Genomic DNA, 25,354 nt, shown 5'->3' on the forward strand with positions numbered 1-25,354 from the left:
CTCCTTGATTTCGCCATCTCTCTTCTCGACCTTTGGATCCATTAGGAGACGATGAAGAAGACGACGAAGAGGAAGAAGAAGGAGAATACGAAGAAGAAGAAGAAGATGATGATGATGATGAAGGCGATGAGAGCTGCAATGGATCGGTGAAGACATTTCGAGCGAGTGGGAAATCAGAGGAGAAGAAAGTGAACGAGGCTGCTAATATCAGGTACAAATTGATTAGGCCACTTGATCCTTCAGAGCGGCCGTTTAAACCTTGGGAGCCTGTTTTTGCTGTTTAAACCTTAGGAGCGATGTTAATGGGAAGGTAAGGTGTTGCGTATTGAAGACTTTAGAGTTCTATTGATTTTTACAGTATATGCAACTTTCACTTGTAACGTGGAATTGTTAGTATGGGGAATTTGGCTACATTGCAACAGGAAACTGTAAGTTTAGTTATGAAATTATGATATAAATGTTTGTTACTGTAAAACATTCAGTTATAGTGCACATCACGCTGACACATACTTTTGTCGAGGTTGCTTGTATACAAAGGATAAGACTTTCGTGTTCTTATGCAAGGTCCCAATTCAGTAGAATAATCTTTTTGTAAATGCCCTTACGCGTGTTATTATGCAAACTTGACTTGGTTTACGTTCAGCTTGTTTGCTACAGAGCTTCTCATCTAATGTCTGAGATGTCAATCCTTCCATTTTTCTCTTGTTGCATTGTTCTTAAAGAGCATATTACGACAGTTGAGAAGTGTGATTTAATAGAATGGTCTAATGTCTATACCCATAATTGTTCAAGATGACTGCTTGGTTTGATGAACCAGTTGATCGCACAGGTAGGGCAGGAATTGGAGGTCAATACTACTTACTATCTATTTCTTCTCAAAGATTAATTATTGGATTTATTACTTCTTTCTGAAATTAAAAAAATTCCCAAGATGCTCCTTTAACACGGCTCTTTTCCCTAATTTTTCTTCTAGATTCCTAGAATATGTTGTATACCCATCTTATCTCAAACTTCCCACCTAAATTCGTTTTGTGAAACTAAAAGATGCCTAAGCTGATATCAGTGACAAATTTCAAGTATAACTTTTTTCCTACTTCCTCTTCTAGAATTTATTGTGTAACCGTCTTATCTCTTAATTCTGTCCTTTTTCCATTTCCAATTATTTGGCAGTTTGACTTATCTTAAAGTACGCCGTCATGTAGCCAAATCTGGGTTAAAACCCACTTATGTATGGAATTTTCTCATGTTGTTTACTCTCTTTAAAATTGCCAAGAGATGTTACCGGCCTGCAATCACTTTATTCCACATAATATTGTTAAATATATTTGTGTGGAAGTTTCAATTTGCATTTGCACTTAATATTCATTATGTTGCAAGTGCAACCTTCTCCATAAATTAATAGCCTAATTAATTGGTTTTTTAGTTCATCATCTTTGTTTTTGCTGATAGATTCTTGTTAGTGAACTACTTCAGGACTAGTCTGAACATCATTTACAGAAATCTCCTCAAATTCAACAAATTCCTTTGTTTCAACTTTTTTTTGGAGCTACTTGATTCTGCAATTGATCTGTCTTTGTACATCACATTCTCATTGAATATGACATCTCTGCTTCTGATGATATTCTGATTTTTATAATCCCAAAACCGGTAACCGAACTCATCACCACCATAACCAACAAAAACACATTTGTTAGATTTGGCATCAAGTTTACTTCTTTCAGCAGAATCTATGTGTACATAAGAGATACAACCAAAAATTCTTAAATGCGAAAGGTTTACCTCTTTTCTGCTCCACGCTTCATCCGGTATTCCACCATCCAAGGGAACTGAGGGACCGCGGTTGATTAGGTAGGCTGCGGTATTGATAGCTTCAGCCCATAGGAACTTGGGCAAGCCGGCATATATCCTCATGCTTCTGGCACGTTCATTCAAAGTTCTATTCATGCGTTCTGCTACAACATTCTGTTGCAGTGTCAAGGGAACAGTTTTCTCCACCTTGATCCCGTTGTTTGCGCAAAATTCTTTGAATCTACTGTCTTTGTACTCTCCTCTATTGTCTGACATTAACCGCTTTATCTTCAAACCAGTTTCATTTTCCACCATGGCCTTCCATTTTCTGAAGGTATCAAAGACTTCTGATTTCTTCTTCAGAAAATAGACCCACACATTCCTTATAGAATCATCAATGAAGGTGACATAGTACAGTGAACCTGCAAGAGATGAAACTGGAGATGACCTCCATACGTCGGTATGAACCAACTCTAACTTTTCTGCCTTGGGTGTCTTGCTAATCTTTGCGAAACTGACTTTCTTCTATTTACCAAAGATGCAATCCTCGCATAGGCCAACATCCACATTCTTCAGATCCGGCAGCTTCCCTTTTGACAGAAGTGTCTTCATCCATTTCTCGCTCATATGGCCAAGCCTTTAGTGCCATAGGTTCTATCTTTCATCTGCATCTATTACTGTAATAATATTCTCTAGGTTAGAGGTTACATAGAGAGTACCACTTTTTTTACCTAGAGCAATGACGAGTGCTCCTTTGGTAATCTACCATTCATGACCTGAGAAAGTTATACAGTAACCCTCTCCATCAAGCTGTCCTACGGAGATCAAATTTCTTTTAAGGCCAAGAATATTTCTCACTCCTTGCACCTTCCATGTGGTCTAATTTGGCAATTTTAATCGGATGTCTCCCTTACCAACGATTTTCAAGGTTTCATCATCTGCTAGATGTACCTTTTCGAAATCACCGCTGACGTAGTTCTCCACGATTTCCCGGCAAGGGGTGGCATGGTAGGACGCTCCTAAATTAAGAATCCATGATTCAATCGGACCGTTGACGCTTAGAATCATAGCATCACCTCCTTCCTCGGTCACGTTGGCAGACTCCTGTGCGCCGGTATTTTTCTTCGATGCCCGACACTCCCTCTTGAAATGACCCTTCTTGCCATAATTGTAGCACTTAAAATCTTTCTTTCCCGATCTAGATTTGCTTGTTCTAGAATTTGATTTGCTGTGATTTGAACTTCATTCTGAAAGCCAATCTAGAAAAGGTTACTTTTACAGTGAAGTGAACCACACAACACTACTGAAGCAGAGATGTGAAGGTGAAATTGGCCCGAGAAAAGTGAAAGAAAGGGAATGAGCGCCCAAATGAAAACCCGTACTCTGAAAGTTTTTATGTTGTAGTTATTGATGTATTGCTTATATATGAGATGCACTTGGTAAGCGGCCTACCTACTTGTTATTGATGGATGTCTTGAGTGCTTTAGTTATTGAAATGCCCTAAAAATTTTGAGGATTAAGATTGAACTATGTTTGTGCTCAAATCTCTAAAAAAAGAATGATTTTAGTTTTCAGGGTGCCTCGTTCCATTTTTCATTTGTTAGTGGTGTTATACTTATAAGAAACATAAGTATTTCTTCCCACATTTTGTGAAATAATTTGTCGGGATGTTTTCTCATTTGAGAGCTTTTGAGGTAGTAGCTGGTTGACTTGGCAGTGAGGTATATTGTGAAGGTGTTAAGCATGAAAAGGAGCTAAAAACGATCTTTGCTAATAGGACAGAAAATAAAAGGTTAAAGCGGAAAGCGTTGCTATAAGTGGGTGTATGGAGTTGATACGTACAAATAGGACAGAAAATAGAATATCGAGGTGGTGCTATTAGCTGCTTTGAGTGGGATTTTAGTGATTTTATTAATTCTTTGTCTGAGCAGACTACGTACTATGTATATCAAGTGTACTGAACTGTTCATTATAAGTATATGTCACGTTAAATTAGAGGTACGAATTGGATTATCTTAATTAGTTGAATGAAACATGGTGATATGGTGTATTGAATATCTAGACGATCATCTAAGGTTTCAAGCACAGACAAATGACTCCGTATAGTGATTCCGTGCATACTATTCTTCCTAACAAAAAATTTCCCTTTTCTACCGACCAAATCATCAAGAGAAAAAGTAAAGAAATAAAGTGAAATAACACCGCTCATCAAGAGAAAAAGTAAAGAAATAAAGTGAAATAACACCGCTACAAAAAATTTATTTATTTAGTTTTTTGTTGCGGTGCGATCCTAAACTATGAACTCCTCACTCTAGAATGTACAAGTGAATTGAAAGTATTAAAGTCACATTTTTTTTTTGCAAGTGGAAAAATATATTAAGTGAAATACATTGTTTGCTTACAAAATTAAATTATTATTGAAAGTAGATATGTAAAGATGATACGACAATATCATTTTATATTTTAAACCCTAACCCTAACCCGCCATTTCCGATCTCTCCTCTCCTCATCTCCTCCTCCTTCTCTCATCAAATCTCAAACCCCAACTCTTCGATCTCTTCACCTCTCAACCCTTAAAAACCCTCACTCTAACTTTATCAACATCAATCCATCGATCCTCCTCGAAGTCTCCATTTCTCTTCTCGACCTTCGGATCCATTGGGAGACGATGATGAAGACGACGAAGAGGAAGAAGAAGGAGAATACGAAGAAGAAGAAGAAGAAGATGATGATGATGAAGGCGATGAGAGCTGCAATGGATCGGTGAAGACATTTCGAGCGAGTGGGAAATCTGAGGAGGAGAAAGCGAACGAGGCTGCTGATATCGGGTACAAAGTGATTGGGCCGCTTGATCCTTTAGAACGGCCGTTTAAATCTTGGGAGCATGTTTTTGCTGTTGCCCAGGCCTGTGACTTTTGACTTTCTTTTGGTATTAAAACTTTACAAGGTTTTGTCTTTGGGACTGTATTGTTTATGTTTATTGTAGATTGGTTCGTACCAGTTTAAAGTTAGTAACGTGGGTCGGATCTGACGAGGAGAGCATGGCACAGCGAGGAACTCCGACGAGGGACTGCGGGATCTCGGCGACACTCGTCGACGACGAGGGGGCGGATGGCAAAGGGGAGGGGCTGCTGGAGCTGAGGGTTCGGGCGAGATGGTCAGGCGGCGGCCTGGGTCGAAGGAGGCAGTGAATAGGGCGGCCGACAAGGGGAGGCTGAGCGGCGGCGTTGGTGTTGCTGGTGGTTCGGGGCTGAGGAGGCTGAGCGCTGTGGGGTAATGGGTTCGCGCGAGGTGGCGTGGCGTCGCCTCGTTAATCTGCTTCGTCGCATCTCACTTAGCTTCGATGTTGTGGTCTAACGATCATTCTTGGATACATTGCCCGATGGTTTGTTGGTTTGTCGAATCACCGTGCTCAGCCGTGTTAATGGACCTATAAGCATTTTTATACGCCTACAGATACCCCCTCCAAAGTATTTCAGCCTCGTTTTTTTATAGAAGAGTCTGGAATGCTTTGGATATGATTGCCCCAACCTTCAATCGGTATGACGGGACTTTTGAATGGCTTCTATTCTTGATTCCTTCAATCCTTCAGGCTATTCGGTGCTTTGTCGAATGTCTGCAAGGGTTCCGGTGCTGCATTTATTGTCTGACCGTTGTCGGAATTTTAGACTTGAAGTCAATTCCTGATTTTCTGATCTTTAGCTCGTGTTTGTTGTTTCAACATAGAACTAACCATCGATTGTTGGTAACGCGTTGTCCGGCGTTTGACACAATTTATACTCGTTCGTCTGTTGGAGTCTTGAGAAGCAGTTTATACTTTTATACCTTTCGGAGTGTTGTTGAGTGATCCTTAAGAATATTTTTAGAAAAAATACTCTCCAGAAACTTCTCAACAAAAATAGGGAATAGTTTATACTCGTATACCTTATTAGAGTATGGGAATGAGCTGAACCGGCCTGGTAATGACCCAAAAAAGGCAGTAATTAGGCTCAAAAAATCTTCCGACCCTTCCGAATATATGGGAGAGGGATGAATAAATAAGGGACTGAACCGTCGGTCTATTTGAAGTCGTTTCGACAATCGGTTCAGCTCTAATTTGAATTTTGTTTCAAATCTGGTTCAAACTGGTTCAGAACTGGTTCAACCTGGTTCAAGACTGGTTCAGGACTGGTTTAGCCTGGTTCAGCCTGGTTCAGGCTAGTTCATCCTGGTTTGGTCTGGTTCAGCCTGGTCGGGTCTGGTTCAGCCTGGTCTGGTCTGGTTCAGCCTGGCCTGGTCCGGTTCAAGGCTGGTTCAACACTATAAAAGAGCCTCTTTTCCCCTCTTTTAGGGCCGGCCCCCCTGTCACCCTATTTTGGATTTTTCTTTTCCCTCGTGCATCTTTTCTCCTTAAAACCTTCAAATTTGTCTTAGATCTACCTTTCCTCTTGATCTTAGACTGAAAAATCCCTCAAAATTTCCATATATAGAATTTCTCTCTGGCCCCTCGAGCACGTGGTTCGAGCTTCCTTCAAGATCTGATTTTTGTTGGATCCTCGAGCTTTTCCTCAGGTAAATCCTCTATAATTCTGGCATATTTTATGTTTAATTCAATATATGAATTTGTGGGATTGCATATGAGGGTTAGGGTTTGTGATTTGACGCCTCGAGCTCATCTTTCAGGGGGTAAAATTTGGAGATCTGAGGGGTTTAATTATTATAAAGAGGGGATAAAATTTTAGGGTTAGAGTTTGTCACCCTAACTAAAATTTTTTCTGTATCTGACCCCCTGATTTACTTTGCAGATCATCATGTCGCATATCCCGAGAGGTCGATCCCCTACTGCGTCGGCTGATGGCGTGCTTCCCTCGTATTCTGGTGAGCTTTTCTTAGCGTATTTCGATTTAATCCTTTTTCCCCATTTTGTTCTCCTTGGTGAGACAATCGGGAAGAGCCTTGATTCTCCTTGGTGAGGATCGACGCTTTAAAGATGGGTCTTGCTTGGTCAAAACCATATCTTAAAATAAATAAAGGGGGCGCTTTGAAGCTGCATTGTGCATTATAAGGCAGGGATATATTGTTGATATACCCTATTTTATGAATGCACCATGTAGCCAAATCGTCTCACCCTTTATAAAGCAGTCAACTTCCTTTTATAACTGAGACTAACAAACGCTTAATTGCTTGTTTCCAGTGGATTATCCTTCTGGAGCGTTCTCATCTCATGCAGTGTACGGGCATCGTGACGAGTATTATTCGACCTCCGATGATTTTTCGCCTATTCCACTTACTCCTCGGTTTGCTTCGGGTACGTCGACAGAGGTCGCCTAGGTGGTGAAGGAGGGTGGACATCGAGTTCTTCGATAGCTGATTACTAATGCGCCTTTCGTGAAGGATACCAGCTCTGTTCAGCCTCTCAGGAAGACTGACTTTTTGTTTGGCGACTCTGTTAGAGATCCTGGTGCAGTGTTTATTGACGCCGAGCAGTGGCTTCATAAAGATGACGACGGTTTTCTATATTTGCCTAAGATTCCTCGACACCGCTCATTGACTGAGCTCAGGCATCAGGCCATGACACGGGAGATGTCGTGGCGCTTGACGGAGGAGCATGAGAGCGTTCACTGTGGCTATATCACTCATCAAGCAGCTCCTGGTTCGAGCAGGAGTCATATCGTTGGATTGCGTCCTGGAGTATTGGGGCTGGATGCACCGCCGCGTAACCAATTTCTTGCTTCTGCTTCTAGTTTGAAGAATCGCCTTGCTGACTTAGGACGGGAGATGCCTGCGACGCGCCACAGATTCTATGGCTGGGTCCATTCTTTAGACAAGCTTTGGTGGGCTCGTATGACGAAGTACGTCTTAAGCCGATGGAGCGAGGAGTTGCACGCTTGTGGTCTATATGCAGCTATTCGTTCCACCATGTATGGTTTGCCCGTCAGCGCTAGACATTTCTTCGCTTTGTGCGAACTCTATAACCCGGATTCGAACACTTTTCTGACTAGGCACGGAGAGTTGGGCTTGGCTCTCCTTGAGATGCACAAGATTTCTGGTTTGCCCATGGGTCAGATGCTATATCACGAGTACTTTCCCTCCAACCATGAATTGAGTCAACTGAAGGACCGCATGCCCGACCGCTATGAGACTTTATGGGATCTCACATGCCACTACCATATTGCTTTGGCGCAGTCTGAGCCTTTAGCGAAGAGGACCAAGTCACATGTGAGCCTGAAGTAGTTTGCATGTTATTTGTTCAGAAATCTAGAGAGCAATTCTGGCGAGGCTATTTGCGAGCTGGCGACGCTTACTCCTTCAGAGGTTAACGGTCTGCTGAAGAAGATTGACACTCACTCCTATACCATTAGCAGTCCCGAGAGTGGCTTTCCTGCAGGGACCAAATTTAAATCATTCTTATGGCATGCGACCGCATCGATTCAGCCGATGACCCTTCTTGCCGGTTACCTCGCTATCTGGTTAAAGAAATGCATGGTCCCGTATTATGCCACTGGAAGTGCTCTACCCAGTGGTTCAGCTTGCCTACAAAAAGGAACTTTCGCTTCTTCCGGTGATGGTAGCTAACATTCATCGAGGGCTTCGACAGATTTCTAGTGATTTCACACAGAAAGAAGATGAACTGTCGGCTTGGATTCCTCTTGCTAAGGTGGAACTCCCATACACTTATTTGATGGCTTGGTTCGTCCTTCATCGTCCTGATATGATGTCGATACCTAGCACCATAGACCACTCTGTTCCCTTACTACAGTTGTTTGAGAATGGCAAGTGGTAGGGGTGAGGATTCCCTGAAGTCAGGAAGCAGCTACAGGTCCACAAATGTTGGGTATTTTCCACTTGCTTTCCGCAGTTCTCGAACCAATATGGCGAGTGTTTGATTGATGAGGAGAGGCCGAGGGGGACTCAAACTCATTTAGATGTCGGCTGCTTTAACTGGCTAATGAACATTAGGCCAGGTTATCTGACCTTCCGGGTGAGGAATCAGTGTTTCATAGAGCCATATCTACCCTGCCGATTCGCCCACCAGTTTGGTTATGATCAGCTTTATGTCGGGAATCCACGTCAGCAGCTTCGGACTCATGGCGGTTTGGTGGACGGTCTCCGGGCATGGCTGTTGACCGTGACGGGCTGTACTGGTGCTAAGTTCAGTCTCCCGAGTGCCGAGCGGCAGTTGAATCTCACCTTCTTAAGCTACAGGTGGTTGTTAGCAGCTAATAAACCTGTCCCCGTGAAGCCGATTGCAGAGCTAGTGGCTGAGGAAGCTTCTCAGGCTGATTCTCGTGTGATTTGGGAAAATGCTCGGTCACAGAGGACACGGAGCAAGACTCGTCGGATTGACGAAGAGGGAAAGAAGATCTTCCATTCTACTGATGAGGCTTCAGGCAGAGATCTTGAAGATTACAAGGACTGTTCCGAGCGAGGTTAGCTACCTATCTTTTCCTTCTATCTTCCAGAATTATTAATCTTGACAGTTGTTTGATGTTTCAGGGACCGCAGCTGACAAGGATGAAGAATTCCGTCCTTTTTCCCAGGCGAGACCTTCGATTGTTGTCCCTGCTGCTAGGCGGAAGAGATTAGCCCACAAGCCGCGTGCAGATTTGCGAGCATCTGAGATGGATTTGTCTGGTGATGATCCCGCTAGCGACGGAGGTAACATCTACCCTATAGCTCATCCTGTTGATCATTCAGAACTTCGACTCATGCTTTTCCATCTCTATGTAGGAGAGCGTGGGGATAGCGAGATGTGTCCTGATCCTGCTCCTCATGATTGTGTATTTTTTGGTGAGCCTGACTCACCACACCAGGTAGAAAAGCCTGCAGAAGCTGCCGACGTTAGGGAGACTATCAATGTAGGACCCGATTCAGCGAATCCAGGTACATCTACCATTGACAATGTACCTTTTAGATGGCACACAAAGGAGTTGAACGATTCAGAATTCATGCATTCCCTAATTGTCTCTATGTTTCTTGCTCTTTTAGATAAATTGCAGGAGGCAAGCGTGGATCTTGGGAATAGAGAGGCTAACACATCCATAAGAGGTAACTCATTTCTATTGGTCGTAGTCTCTTTATTCTTCTTTCGCATTTATATTTTCTTATGTCAAATTTTTCGACTGATGATTTCGACGAGGAAGGCTTGATCGTGGACACTCCTATGCTCTACTTCATGTATGACTCTCCTCAGATTGATGACCAGTTGCCTGGAGATATGTTTCCTGAGTCTACACTTCCTAAGAATCCCGAGGATGGTTCATTTGAAGGTACGTGCCTCTTCTCAAGTTAATTATAGGACTAGCCAATTTTTGACTAATGCAGCTATAATGTGATGCATATGAGAATTCCGTTTTGTGTTTGGCAGGAGCTTTTGTCGAGATTGATCCTGTTGAACCGGCTGTGAGACCAACTACACCAGCTGATACATCCACAGCCGTTACACCTCCACTACCCCTAGTGACTCAAGGGGAAGAAGGTATAAATTAAGCAACTGAGAAATATTATTTATTTCCTCATCAAGGCTTTTGATGAATTTCTCCTTTTTGTGTAGGGCTTTCTTCTCGGCTTCATGTCCTTGTGAAGGAGTTATTATCTGACAGCGACCCAGAGAAGATCGTCATCTGCATAGAAGTCCGCTCCTTCTTCTTCTTCATGAATGCTATGATTGGCAAACTCTTCCACGGCGGACTTTTCCTTCACCAGTTTAAGCATTTCCTTGATTCTAGAATAAATTCAATAAGGGATGTAGGATATCCGGATCTGGCGAAGGCTATAGTTGATGACCTTGATTGTCTAGAGCACGAGCTTCAGATGTTTCGTGAGCTCTAGAATGCAGGTGTCTCTTCATTCATTGCTGCCAATTTGGATGCTCACTTACAGACATGGCGCGATACTCGGATTTTTGCTGAGCTCGAGATTCAGGTGCAGCGGGATCGGGTAGACCGAGTTGAGGCTAACCTTGCTATTAGATCATCCTCACTCGACGAGCTTGATTCTTCCATTGCCTCTTGTGAAACCCAGATAGACCAGCTCAGAAGAGAACTCCGTAAAGAAGAGGAGACTTTGAGTATTCTTCAGATGACGAAGGTACAGGATCAGCAAGCCCACACTGCCTTATCTGAGGAGTTGAAATCCTTAAAGCAGAAGCTGGTCGAGACGGAGGAGATTACTGTGAAGACTTTAGCCGCCACTGAAGAATCCCTCAGAGCTGAACTGCAGGATGAGCTTAGGCAAGCTTATAATGAGAAGCTGTCTAAGTTTAGTCAGCAGATTTTTAGCCATGGGCTTGATGTATGATTTCATTTGCTGAATACTTTGACTTTTGATTCTCTTAGTAGAACTGGTTTTTATCTTTATCTTTATTATGATTCCTCATTCTGTTTGAAATGATTGACCATAATACTCATAGGATTTTTGGCAAACCCTCAGCCCTCAACGGGTTTGATAAGCCTTTACCGATTACCGTTTGAATCGGGCTAGCATGCGGATTGTCTAAATCCATTCCACATGATGTTGTGCTAAGAGAGTGAATTCTCTGAGACTTTGTGCTATGACGTTGAATACATAGACTTTACCATTTGTTACGGGAATAGGCTACCCGGCAACACGTGTTAGGTGTTGACTTTAGGATTTTTGGCTAACCCCCATCCTTCAACGGGTTTGATAAGCCTTTACCGACTACCGTTTGAATCGGGCTAGCATGCGGATTGTCTAAATCCGTTCCGCATGTAATGTTGCGCTAAGAGAGTGAATTCTCTGAGACTCGCTGCTACAACTTCGAATACGTAGACTTCGCCATCTTTATGGGAATAGGCTACCCAGCAACGTGTATTAGACGCTGACTTATCCCTATTTAGGCTTCAGGATGGAATACCCCAGAATCGAACTCTGGTGTCTTTTTCTACGGAGAAAGACTAAACCGGCGACGCATGTTAGGCGTCGGCATATCCTTTCTTAGGATTCAGGATGAAATTCCCCATTCGTGTAAGACATGGATTTTGGTGCTATTAATAACAACCTGTCACAATGTTGAATATGTGGATGGGTGTTCTTTTTAACGGTTAAGAACTAACCGGCAGCGCGGGTTAAGCACAAACTTATCCCTGCTTAGGTTTCAGGATAGAATACCCCAGAATCGAACTCTGGTGTTTTTTTTTTTACGGAGAAAGACTAAACTGGCAGCGCGTGTTAGGCGCAGACTTATCACTGCTTAGGATTCGGGATAAACTTCCTAGGATGAATCCTAGATTGATAAATTCTTGGAAAAGATTGGTATGAGAAAGGAAGAATTTTATATTCTATTTCCCGGTCTTCTTTTAGGGCGAAGGTGAACCCGAATACAAGGAAGGAAGAATTTTATATTCTATTCCTTGATTCTGGAAAGGAAGAATTTTATATTCTATTTCCAACGAAAAAGAAACTAGAAGTGGGACCTCCACTCCGAGAATCTGGAAGATCTAGATAAAGTTACCTTTTATAGGACTGGTTATCTAATCTAAAGATAAGTTCCTCATTTATCGAAGTGAAATTTCAACTTCGGTTATAACCATGAGAAGGCTTAACCAAAGAGAAAAAGAAGAGAGTTCTTTTGTTTATCGAAAGGGGACTCTGAACTAAACATGGACCTCTTGTTCATGAAAAGAATAAAGAGGGGAAATTGCTGGTGGTTTGGGCCAGAAAGACACTTTTGGTGGACCCACTGTCAATTGAAATTGATCAGTGAGGGATTTTGGTTGTAAAAATGATTTTGGGTTATCCTCTAGAATATTAAGTGTAATATTCTTCAAGGAACTTCCCGGTAACTGGGTTATCCTGAATGTACTAGGGATAGTACTTTTTCAGGAACTTCCCATTTATTGGCATTAATTGCCTGGTGCCTTCTTGAGTGATCAGGCGATATGCGCCATTTGAGTAGACTGTGTCTATCACAAATGGTCCTTCCTATTTGGGTTCAAATTTACCTTTCTTCTTGGAATTGAGGATTATCGGTCGGCGAGCAGCGAGAGCCAGATTTCCTTCCTTGAAGCTTCTCTGTCGGACTCTTTTGTTAAAAGCCCTAGATATTCTGGCTTGATAAAACTCAATGTGTTGTTGAGCTTCCAAGCGCTTTTCATCCTCTTCTGTCGTCATCTCCGTTGCGAGAGCGATCCGAAGGGATGGGATTTGGATTTCCAATGGTAGCACAGCTTCACATCCGTATACCAACGAATATGGGGTAGCTCCTGTAGGTGTGCGTATGGTGGTACGATAAGCCCAGAGTGCTTTGCCGAGTTTATCATCCCAGTCTCATTTATTAGTCTTCACGAGCTTTGACAGGATCTTAATGATCGTCTTGTTAAACGCCTCAGCTAATCCATTCGCGGTGGGATAATAAGCTGTTGATGAAACATCTTGAATTTTGAACCTGTCACAAAACCTGATGAAAGCGTTGCTTATGAATTGTGGACCGTTGTCATGAATGATCCGTCTTGGCACGCTGTGTCGGTATATGACATGATGTTTGATGAAATTGATGACGTTGTTCATCTTCACTTCTCTAAGTGGAATCGCTTCAGCCCACTTTGAAAAGTAATCCGTGATTACGAGAATGAATCGATCACCTTTGACTGAAGGGGGAAAAATAGGACCAACAAGGTCCATGCCCCATGTCTCGAACGGCCAAGATGTGGTTGACGTGTGTAAACGCTCCGGTGGTTGGTGCATATAATTTGCATGTACTTGACAGGCATGACATTCTCGGGCGTATTCGATTGCATCACGCACCATCGTTGGCCAGAAATATCCCATTCTCCTGATGCGATCATACTGTTTGGGACCGGGCTGATGCGCACCACATTCTCCTTCGTGTGCTTCCTTAAGAACTTCTTCTGCTTCTTTGTTCGAAAGGCATCGGAGTAATAAATCATCGTACCCTCGACGGTATAATGTATGGGTCTCGGTATTATAGACGAATCTTGGTGCTCTTCGACGGATTGATTCCCTTTCTTTTACATCCTCTAGCAAAATACCATATTGGACGTAGTCAATGATAGAAAAACGCCAATCTCGGGACTCAGACCCAATTTGAGTTAAATTCACCTCCTTGGCGTTTATGTTTCTATCATCTTCCTCTTCATTATCCATATCGTATATGGGTATGCAAAGTTGATGCGTCCTTACTGTGACTAATAGTTCAGTTTCGGAAGGCTGTGCCAGTGATACCGCTAGTGCTGCTAGTGCATCTGCATAAGCGTTCTGGAGGTGAGGGATGTATTCAATAAAGAATTCTTCAAAAGAATCTGCCATTTTGATGGCCTCCTGGTGGTACGGGATCAGGTCTTGGTTCCTGACTTCATACTCTCCACGGACTTGGTTGACTATCAATTAAGAATCCCCAAAAACTTCGAGATATTCGACCCCCAGCTTCTTAGCGAAACTAAGTCCAATGAGAAGCGCGTTGTACTCGGCTACGTTATTGGAACATGGACTAGTCAGTGAATAAGCCCGAGGCATCACATGCATTCCTGGGGGAACTAAAACAACTCCAACTCCGGAGGAGACTTTAGAACATCCGGGGGTTATTGCCCTATTAACTGCCCTCGAAGCACCATCGAAGTATAATTGCCATACTTGTTGGTGCGATGTAGTGTTAACCTCGTGGGTTTCATCCGGCAAGTCATCATATACTTCTGCCGTATCCGTTGTCGGGTTTGCTGCCAAAAGATCACAAATCGCCTGTCCTTTCATCGACTTCTGTTGTTTGAAGTGCAAATCATATTGGGACAAGAGAAGGGCCCACTTCGCTAACCGCCAATTCATAGAGGCCGGTTGCGTCATAAATACCCGTACTGGATTAACGTTAGAAATGACGTAAATCGTCTGTCCAACTAAATAATGCCGCATCTTTTGCATTGCGAATACCAATGCAAGACATTCTTTCTCGATCATCGGATATCGAGACTTGGCACCTACCAAGGTCCGACTTAGGTAATAGACTGCCTATTCGTGACCATTATCATCGTCTTGTGCTAGTAAAGCACTTATCGAGTGGTTCATCGCCTTGAGGTAAATCAAGAACGGCTTACCTGATTTTGGTGCAACGAGAACGGGAGGATTCGTCAGATATGTTTTGATATCTTTGAATGCTTTTTGGCAGGCGTCGTCCCAAATAAATGATACCCCTTTCTTGTTTAGCTTAGAGAATGGTTGGCATTTTCCAGAAAGATTTGAGATGAACCGCCGGATGTAAGCAAAACGCCCTTGCAATCCTCTGAGTTCTCTTAGATTTCTAGGGGGTTGCAGTTCATGTATCGCCTTCACCTTATCAGGATCGATATGTATACCTTTTGTGTTGACGATGAATCCAAGGAATTTTCCGCTGGACATTCCATGGAAGGATTTAGTGGGGTTCATCTTCAATTGATGACTCCGCATGAGATCAAACATCGTCTTCAAGTCCTTGATGTGATCTTCTTTGTTGCGGCTTTTTACAACCAAATCATCAACGTAGCATTCGATTGTTTTCCTGAGATGTTCTTGGAAAATCTTAGTCATTGCTCGCTGGTACGTGGCGTCTGCATTCCTTAGACTGAAAGGCATCACCATGTAGCAAAAGACACCGAGGGGCGTTCTGAACGCTGTATGCTTCTCATCATCTGGGTGCATCTTGATTTGGTTATATCCTGAAAAGCCATCCATAAAAGACATTCTCTCAAATCCGCATGTATTGTCGATAATGACGTCCGTAATCTGCGGATGTTGTTCTTCTGCGGATGTTGTTATATCTTGATTGGGAGAGGAAAGTCGTCTTATGGACATGCCGTATTCAGGTCCCTGAAGTCGATGCAAATTCTGATTTTACCGTTCTTCTTCATGACTAGAACAATATATTGGCTAACTAGTCTGGATGTTGTTCTTCTCGGATAAATCCTGATTTGATCAATTTCTTAACCTCTGCCTCAATGGCTTCCATAATCTGCGGACGAAACCGTCTTTGCTGTTGTTTGACAGGTTTGGCATCCGACTTGATATCGAGGCGGTGCATTGCCACATTGGGGTCGAACCCTGGCATATCTTCATAGTTCCAAGCGAAGACGTCAATATATTCTTTGATGAGAGCAATTAATTCCTCCTTCCCATTTGAGGGAAGACTATCGCTGATGAATATAGGCTTTGGGTTGGCCTCATCACCCATGTTAATTGGGACTATTTTATCTTCAGTGGGGGGTTCTCTCTGTTCGAACCTATCACCATACTGCATGTTCAGGTGATGAACCCATGGTCTTCCCATGTTGGCATTTGATCGTCGTCCTCCATTGTGGACGGATCAGCTGTAGCCATGTTCGCCATTAGGGCTTTGAATGCTTCCCCCAGACTTGTATCGGAATCCCATTCCGAGGAATCTGACGAGTACCCATCTTTGTATTGCTTAGATGATTGGTTATTAATTAACCAACAACATTCGTCTTCTGAAGAAGATTCATACCCTAACCCTCGTCTGAATTTATAATAATCATCCGGTTTCCCTTTTGGTACATATGCCGCTTTGGCTGGAATACGAGGACCTCGATCGAAGTATAGACCTTCTCCGAGTGTGAAATCATATCCCTGTTTTTCCATGAGCTTGCGCGCTTCCGGACTATACTTAGATAAATGCCGACCAGGTTTGTCATCATTTTCATTCTCCCTTAAGAAATGATCTGGTAATGGAGAGCCCTCTCCTTTACCGTAAATCACTTCTCTTTGGATTCCTATTTTGGTAGGGATGACCAGGGTTGTTCCGAAAGAATGCTGGAGGCGTTTCTTTGTTATATAGGATGATCGAAGCGGCGTATATAAATCAGGATTATCATACAATTCTTTTATCACATCATCAAGAGACTGTGAGTACTCTAAATTGTTATTTATTTCATTATTGGCAAGTTACCAGTTACAACTGCCATCTGACGATTGTTCATCGTCAAGGTTGATTACAAAGGGTACAATGTCGTTCAAAACATAACCTCCATTATAATCAAGTCCGGCTTCGGTATCAGCTTCTTCTCCGCTGTCCGTGCCATGGGCCGATGATTCAGTATCGGATTCGTTACCATAAAGGAGAGAATCAGTGAAATAATTCTCATACCCTTTGAATGGTTGCTTATCCGCGACCACCGTCCTAACCTTATTATCAGTGTCGACATACTTCAAACACTGATGGAGAGTGGAGGGAATTACATTACTATGGATTCAAGGTCAACCCAATAGTAAGTTATATGAAGTCTCGACATCGATCACATAACATGTGACTTCCGTCTTCAAATCACCCATTTGACATTTTATCGGGATCTTACCCAAAGGTCTTGACCCACTAGTGTTGAATCCGTAGATAACAGTGCCTATGGACGCCAACTTACTAACTGGAATGCCAAGGAAGTAGGTTATGCATCAAGTGAAGCGGCATAATACTCACGGCGGAACCTGGATCGACTTGGATTCGGTTGACTTTGCTGGAGCCAATGTACCCAATGAAATATAGGGGTCGATCATGATTTGAATTCTTTGTCTGCATATCCTCTTTGGTGAAGGTAATGCAGGGAAGGTTTTTAGCCGCTATGTTGTAGTGTTGAATTAACGGTTCTGGCTCTTCAAGTGCCGGCTTGATCCGAGTAAGGAACACTTCTGAGTTGGCCAAGGTTTCTTACAAGGCTTCCCTGGTTTCTTTAGACAACCGCAGCAACTCATACAATGTTATCCGCGCTGGGATGTTAGCTAGTTGAGCCATAATATCGAAGACGTGCGGAGCGTTCGAGCTTTCCGGTTTATCTCTTCCAATCGGACGATTGAAACGAGACTGCTTCGGATTCTGAACCTCCTGGGGCCTCTTTTCTTTCTGTTTATCAACCGGTTGTCGTCGATCTTCTTCAACCGGTCTAGGAGTCGTAATCACACCCAGCTCCGTGAGAGTTTTGGTGGGTCCCCGCTTAGTCACCCCCTGCTCAGCTAACTGATCACTAGGTGATGGATAGTTGAAGTGATACTCATTTCCGCTTCTAGTGTCAAAGACTTCTTGTTCTTCTTCGGAGAGCGGGAAGGTAGGAGCTTCATTACCATCCTCTTCAAAGATCGTGGAGGTAGCGTTGCAGGACTTGCCTTTACCCTTTCTGGTCGAGGAAGTTGTCCATTGATCGTCTTCAATTAGATCGGGATGAACCCATAGGATTTCACCGTTTGGGGCTGTGTGTGGCACAAGTCCTTTTTGGCGCTATCCATATGGGTCGTCGTTCACTATCTTCATTCCAACTTTTGTGATGCGTTCTGGTTTAAACCATGCTGTGGGCACTGATCCAAAGCTGATTGATACTGCATTTGCTCCGACATTCTTAGACGGCTTCGAAGTTATGACGTCTACATCAATTAACGTCTGGATTTTATCCTTGAGATGGTAGCATGACTTTGTAGGGTGATGGACCGCTCTATGGTATGCACAATACTTCGGATCCGTCACTTTGCTAGCCCCTTCTTGATCCACGATCGACGGCAGCTGGATTTTATTATTCTCCAATAGGTACTTAAAGATGCCGGGAAAGCTGGATTTTGTTATTCTCTAACAGGTACTTAAAGATGCCGGGAACTTCGTCATCTTTGAAGGAGTACACTTTAGGAAATCTTGGCTCCGAAGATTTCTGCTTTTGAGGCCGTTGTTGCCATTGCGACCGAGATTGCTGCGGTGCTTGTTGCTGTGGCTGTTGCTGAGGTTGCAATTGAAAAGTTTGATTAGCATCAACTGCATTAGCATGTGCCTTACCTTTCCCTCGTGGGACGAAATTCTGATGTGGAGCATTCGTCGCCTGTTGGTCTCTTTCTGCCTTCTTCCTTCTGAGGAATCGCTCGGCTTGCTCTCCTCGGACCTTCAAATCCTTCCATATTTTGGATGATGCTGTCCCCATTGCTTCCAACACATCCAGTGCGAGGTTGTTGTGGCGTACCATCAGAGGCTCATTACCAGAGATAACCCCTAGGTGTGATTTGAAGTAAATCAAATGCTGAGTGGGTGAACCCATCCCATTAAACGGCGTGAAGTTAATTAGATTGAACTTCGCCGGATACGGGATTGATTCCCATTCTCTTGGGTATGGACAAGGAATGCCCGTCTTCTTCATCTCTTGAGCGGAAATCAACGTATTGATTTTGCTCTCGAGGTTTTTGATCTTCAAGCTTTCACCTGTGTTTTCACTAGCATTCTCGTTACCACCTCCTGCAGTGACGGGAGGGTTATTGGCATTATGAACTTCATTTGCTTTCGTGTCCTCGTCTTCCTGATTAACCTGGTTACGACGACCTGGTTCGCCTTGGTGGTTTGTTAGTGCTTGGATCTATTGGTCATGCATTTCTCTCATGTTCTGCATGGCCATCTGCATTTCGAACCTGAAGCTCTCCTGTTGTTTAGCCATGGCTCCTTCAAGCATCTTGGCCACTTGCTCCGCACTTATCATAAGTACCTCGTGGGTTGTGCCTCACTGGATACCGTATTATCTGATGCGACCGCAGAGCTGGCATCCGATTCTTCATCCTCTGAAGGTAACCTTGTCCGAATCCTACTATAAGTTGCTCGTATGATGGCTCCAGACTGCAGACGTGTTATATGCCGGGATGTTTCCGGAATCGACTTGGGATTATCCCGTGTTGATGTCCCTTTGCTGGTCATATTTGTGGTGACCCTCGGAAATTCTCCATCTTCAACCACCACTCTCCTTCGTCGGAAACGCCTAGGCCTTGGTTTTGGCGTTTTGGTACTGAACCTTTCGAAAACCGAAATTTTTAGGGACTGTATTGGTGCAATTGTACTCAGACAATACTGCCCGAATGAGTTTAAAACAGGTGCATTGAGTCTTTAGTTCTCGAGGACTCCTTTTCCTGGTTCTACTCGTACCCCCAACACGATAGTACAACTCGTCTGTTTGAAGGTCGGAGTAACCTATCATGTGTTGGCACGACTTCTCAGGTATAACGCTATCGTCATCAGACGACAATGTTTCCTTCTGAGGGCGAACTGCCTTCTTTGGGCCCGAAAGAGTCACGCGCCTCGAAACATGCCTTCGTGGGCGTGAATTCTCAGTTGGCTCCTGAACTTCAATGCGCAAATTGGTGCGCCTAGCTGCCATGATCTCTTTGTTATGTTGAGGGTGTCGGCGACCCCCAGCATGTTGAGTCGTTTGAGGCTTCTTTATCAGGCCCAAACATTCTTAAACTGGAGCTTTGCATTGCTCATCGGGAAGTGGACCGAGGAGCTCCAAAACTGACTTCTTTCTTCGAGATGGTCCTGCGGGATCTCCCGGAGCGGCTATGGAAATTATCGGCGATTTAGGTTGGTTCGCCGGAGGTTGAACTTGCGTTGAAGGCTTAGCCTAAATCGCCGCTTCAGACTTCGGCCTCCATACTTGGCGGGTTGGTAGCGGCTTCTTGACCACTTCCTTCTGTAGTTTTCTGCTGTTCGCGTGGAAAACTGTAGCTTTCTTCATTAATGAGATAATTGTCATCTTGGATTACAAAGATCCGGTCTTTTATAGATCCGGTTACAACTAAATCAAAGAAAGAAGAAAAAAAGTAAAAATTACAACTTTCCTCTTGTGAACAAATCGCGAGCTCCTGTTTTGCGGCCGCTCGCTTGTGTGGGTTCTTTGCCTGCGCCGGGGTTGTTTGCCGTGGACCACCGCGCGATCTAGATCCGGTCGGATCTACACGATTATGCGGGTATTATTCCACGAAGGGAATAATAGCCGGGAGGGATTAATCCACCAAGGGAATAATCGCTCGGATCTCGAGATCTAAGACCAAGCTTAGATCTGGAGTGTGATCTCGTGTAGATCTCAGATCTGTTCTTTCTTCCTCTCGAGATCCTGCCTTTTCTGACGTGGATGGTCGCCGAGGATCAGATCTGTACGTCCAAGTCTTCAAGTCTTCAAAACTCTGAGTTTGCTCTTCAATCCGGCAGAGTTTCGGCTCTTGAAAGTTCGACCTCCGAAAATGAACATCTCTAGGCCTATTTATAGGCTCTCAGGACAGTGCCCGCAAAAAGAGAAATGTCGGCCACCGTCGGCCACTGTCGGCCACCTCTGGGTGGCCGGCACTGTGCCGAGCCACCCAGAGGTGGCTCGGCTCATGGCCGAGCCACCCCGAGGTGGCTCGGCTTTTGGCCGAGCCACCTTGCGTGGCCGAAGCCACCTGGTGGCCGCCGCAGCCACCAAGGAGGTGGCTCGGCCTTGGCCGAGCCACCTTGAGGTGGCTCGGCCACCGAGCCACCTCAAGGTGGCTCGGCTGAGGCCGAGCCACCTTGGGGTGGCTCGGCTTTGGCCGAGCCCCCGCGGGCGGTGTTTTCCGACTTTTTCGAGTCGTTTTCCGTTGTTTCCGGTTCTGTCCGTGATTCGGTTGATTGAGACTCTGATTGGTTGATCTGATTTGGCAGTAAGTCGGATTCCTGATTTGGCAGTAAATCCGCTTCTGAGTTCGAGTCCGAAATTGATCTTGATTCGATCGTGATTCGTCCGAGTCCGCTCTCGGTTGGATGACTCGTTGATTCCTCAACTCATTAGCTTGATTCTGCACGCGGGTGGATTCATTCCGTTGTTCGCGTGCGATTTGTCGATCTCGTCGCCTCGTTGGTTCGTCGGTTTGTGCCGAGCTATGCTAGGGGACCTATAAGCAATTTTATATGCCTACAGATACCCCCTCCAAAGTATTTCAGTCTCGTTCTTTTATAGAAGAGTCTGGAATACTTTGGATATGATTGTCCCCACCTTCAGTCGGTGTAACGGGACTTTGTCGAAAGTCTGTAAGAGTTCCGGTGCTGCATTTATTGTCTGACCGTTTGTCGGAATTTTGAACTTTGAAGTCGATTCCTGATTTCTAATTTTTAGCTGACCATCGATTGTGGCGTCGAGTCTTTATGTACAACGCGTTGTCCGGCGTAGTGTGGTTGAGTTATCCTTAAGAATATTTATAAACAATATTCTCCAGGAACTTCTCAAACCAAAAATAGGGAATAGTTTATACTCATATACCTTATTGGAGTATTAAGAAGCAGTTTATACTCGTATACTTTTCGGAGTGTTCTTTAGGTTCGAATAATCTGAACCAGCCCCAAAAAATGTGCCAAAAAAGGCAGTATTTGGGTTCAAAATCTCTCCGACCCTTCCAAATATATGGTAGAGGGGTTAAATAGGTGAAGGCATGAACCGTAGGTTGATCAAAAGTCGTTCCAATGTTTAATTCAGCTCCAATTTGAATTCTGGTTCAAATTTGGTTCAAACTGGTTCAATTTGGCTCAAACTGGCTCATTCTGGTTCAATCTGGCTTAATTTGGCTCATTCTGATCTGGTCTGGTCTAGCCAGGCTCAATCTGACTCAATTTGGCTCATCCTGGCTCATTGTGGCTCATTCTGGCTCAATCTGGCTTGGTCTGGTTCAACCCTGGTCTGGTCTGGTTCATCCAGATCTGGTTCAAGGCTATAAAAGAGGGTTTTTCCTTCATTTTTTTCTTTTTTCTTCTTCTCTTTCTAGGGTCGGCCCCCCCCTTGTCCTATTTTCTTGATTTCTCTTCCCTCGAGCGTCCGATCTCCTTAAAAACTTGATATTCGTCTTAGATCTAGTACTCCTTTTGATCCTTGACTGAAAAATCCTTCGAAACTTCCATTTTTGGAATTTCTCTCAGGCCCCTTGAGCGTGTGGTTCGAGCACTTTCAAGATCTAATTTTTGTCGGATCCTCGAGCTTCCCCTCAGGTATATCTCCATAATTTTAGAACATTTTTTATGCTTAATTTAATTTATGAACTTGTGTGGTTGCATGCGAGGGTTAGGATTATGATTCGTCGCCTCGAGCTTATCTTTCAGGGGGTAAAAAAGTGATTTTTATTTCTAGATCTGACCTCTTGAATTCTTTTTGTAGGCCATTATGTCGCGAGTATCGAGAGGTCGTTTTCCTGCTGCGTTGGCTGATGGCGTGCTTCCCTCATATGCTGGTGAGCTACTTTTTTTTTTGGCATATTTGCAAATTTACAAATTAGTCCCTTTTTTTCGGATATTTGCAAATTGGTCCCTTTTACCCCCGTTGTTCTCCTTGGTGAGGCAACCGGGAAAGGCCTTGGTTCTCCTTGGTGAGGATCGACGCTTTATGGAAATTTTGCAAATTAACCCTCTTCTTCTGAGAATTTGCAAATTAGTCCTTTTACCCCATTTTGCTCTCCTTGGTGAGGCGATCGGGAAAAGCCTTGATTCTCCTTGGTGAGGATCGACGCTTTAAAGATGGGTTTTGCTTGGTCAAAACCACGTCTCATAATAAAGGGGGCGTTTTGACGCTGCATCGTGTTTTATAAGGCAGGGATATATTGTCGATATACCCTATCTTATAAATATGCAATGTGGCCAAATCGTCTCGCCCTTTATAAGGCAATGACTCTATCTTACCAATTTGTAAGATGAATTCAATTTCCTTTTATATCTGAAATTAACAAACACTTAACTGCTTGTTTTCAGTGGAATATCCTTCCGGAGCTTTTTCATCGCATGCGGTGAATGGACGTCGTGATGAGTATTATTCCACATCTGATGACTTTTCGCCCATTCCGTTCACCTCCCAGTTTGCTCCGGGCACGTCGTTGGAAGTTGTCCAAGTGGTGAGGGAAGGTGGCCATCAAGCTCTTCGCCAGCTGATCACAGATGCGCCTCTCGTGCAGGATGCCAGTTCCGTTCAGTCTCTTAGGAAGACTGACTTCTTGTTTGGAGACTCTACCAGGGATCCCGATGCAGTATTTATTGAGGCTGAGCAGTGGCTTTACCAGACTGGCAGTCGTTATATGTATTTGCCGAAGATTCCTCGACACCGTTCTTTGACTGAGCTCAGGCGCCAAGCTGTGAAGCGGGAGATGTCGTGGAGTTTGACAAAGGAACATGAGAGCGTTCACTGCGGCTATATTACTCATCAGGCAGTTCCTGGTTCGAGTCGAGATCACATTGTTGGACTACATCCTGGAGTACTGGGGCTAGATACTCCGCCTCGTAACGAGTTCCTCGCCACTGCTTCTACTTTGAGGAATCGCCTCGCTATCTTAGGACGGGAGATGCCTGCACCGCGCCACAGATTCTATGGTTGGGTCCATTCTTTGGACAGGTTTTGGTGGGCTCGTATGACGAAGTATGTCTTGAGCCGATGGAGCGAGGAGTTACATGCTTGCGGCCTTTATGCAGCCATTCGGGCCACCATGCATGGCTTGCCTACAAGCGCGAAGCATTTCTTTGCCCTATGCGAGCTTTATAATCCAGATTCCAACACTTTTCTGACCAGGCACGGAGAGTTGGGCTTGGCTCTACATGAGATGCACAAGATTTCTGGTTTGCCCATGGGACAGATGTTATACCAGGAGTACTTTCCCTCCAACCATGAGTTGAGTCAGCTGAAGGATCGCATGCCCGACCGCTACGAGACCTTATGGGACCTCACTTGTCATTATCACATTGCTTTGGCGCAGTCTAAGCCCCTAGCGAAGAGGACCAAAGCAAATGTGAGCCTGAAGCAGTTCGCATCATATTTGTTCAGGAATCTGGAGAGCCATTCTGGCCAATCTATTTGTGAACTGGCACCGCTGACTCCTTCAGAGGTTAATGAGCTGCTGAAGAAGACTAACGCCCAATCCTATACCATTAGCAGTCCTGAGAGTGGCTTTCCTGCAGGGACTAAATTCAGATCGTTCTTATATCATGCGACCACACCGATTCGTCCGATGACTCTCCTTGCCGGTTATCTCGCCATCTGGTTGAAGAAATGTGTGGTCCCGTATCAGTCTGGTGACGCTCTGCCACTGGAAGTGCTCTATCCTGCAGTTCAGCTTGCCTACAAGAAGGAACTTTCGCTTCTTCCGGTGATGGTGGCTAACATTCATCGAGGGCTTCGGCAGATTTCTGGTGCTTTTACACGGAGAGATGATGATAAACCGACTCAGATTCCTACCATTAAGGTGGAGCTTCCGTATATTTATTTGATGGCTTGGTTCGTCCTTCATCGTTCCGATGTGATGTCGGTACCGAATGCCATAGACCAGTCTGTTCCCTTTCTACAGCTGCTTGAGAATGGCGAGTGGGAGGGCCGAGGATTCCCCGATATCAGGCGTCAGCTACAAGTCCACAAGTGCTGGGCATTCTCCACTTGCTTTCCACAGTTCTCCAGCCGGTACGGCGAGTGTTTGATTGATGAGGAGAAGCCGAGGGAGTATAGGACTTATCTGGATATGGGCTGCTTTAATTGGCTAGTGAACATTAGGCCGGGTTACCTGACTTTCCGGGTAGGGAATCAGTGTTTTATAGAGCCGTATCTACCTTGCCGATTCGCCCGCCAGTTCGGTTATGACCAGCTTTATGTTGGGAACCCGCGCCAGCAGCTTCGGGCTCATGGAGGTCTGGTGGACGGTCTTCGCGCATGGTTGTGGACCGTGACTGGCTGCACTGGAGCTAGGTTCAATCTCCCATGTACTGAGCTGCAGTTGAACCTCACTTTCTTGAGCTGCAATTGGTTGCTAGCAGCTAATAAGACTGTCCCTGTGAAGCCTATCGAAGAGTTGGTGGCCGAAGAAGCCT

The sequence above is a fragment of the Asparagus officinalis genome, chromosome 8, assembly GCF_001876935.1.
Source record: "Asparagus officinalis chromosome 8, Aspof.V1, whole genome shotgun sequence".
NCBI lineage: Eukaryota > Viridiplantae > Streptophyta > Magnoliopsida > Asparagales > Asparagaceae > Asparagus > Asparagus officinalis.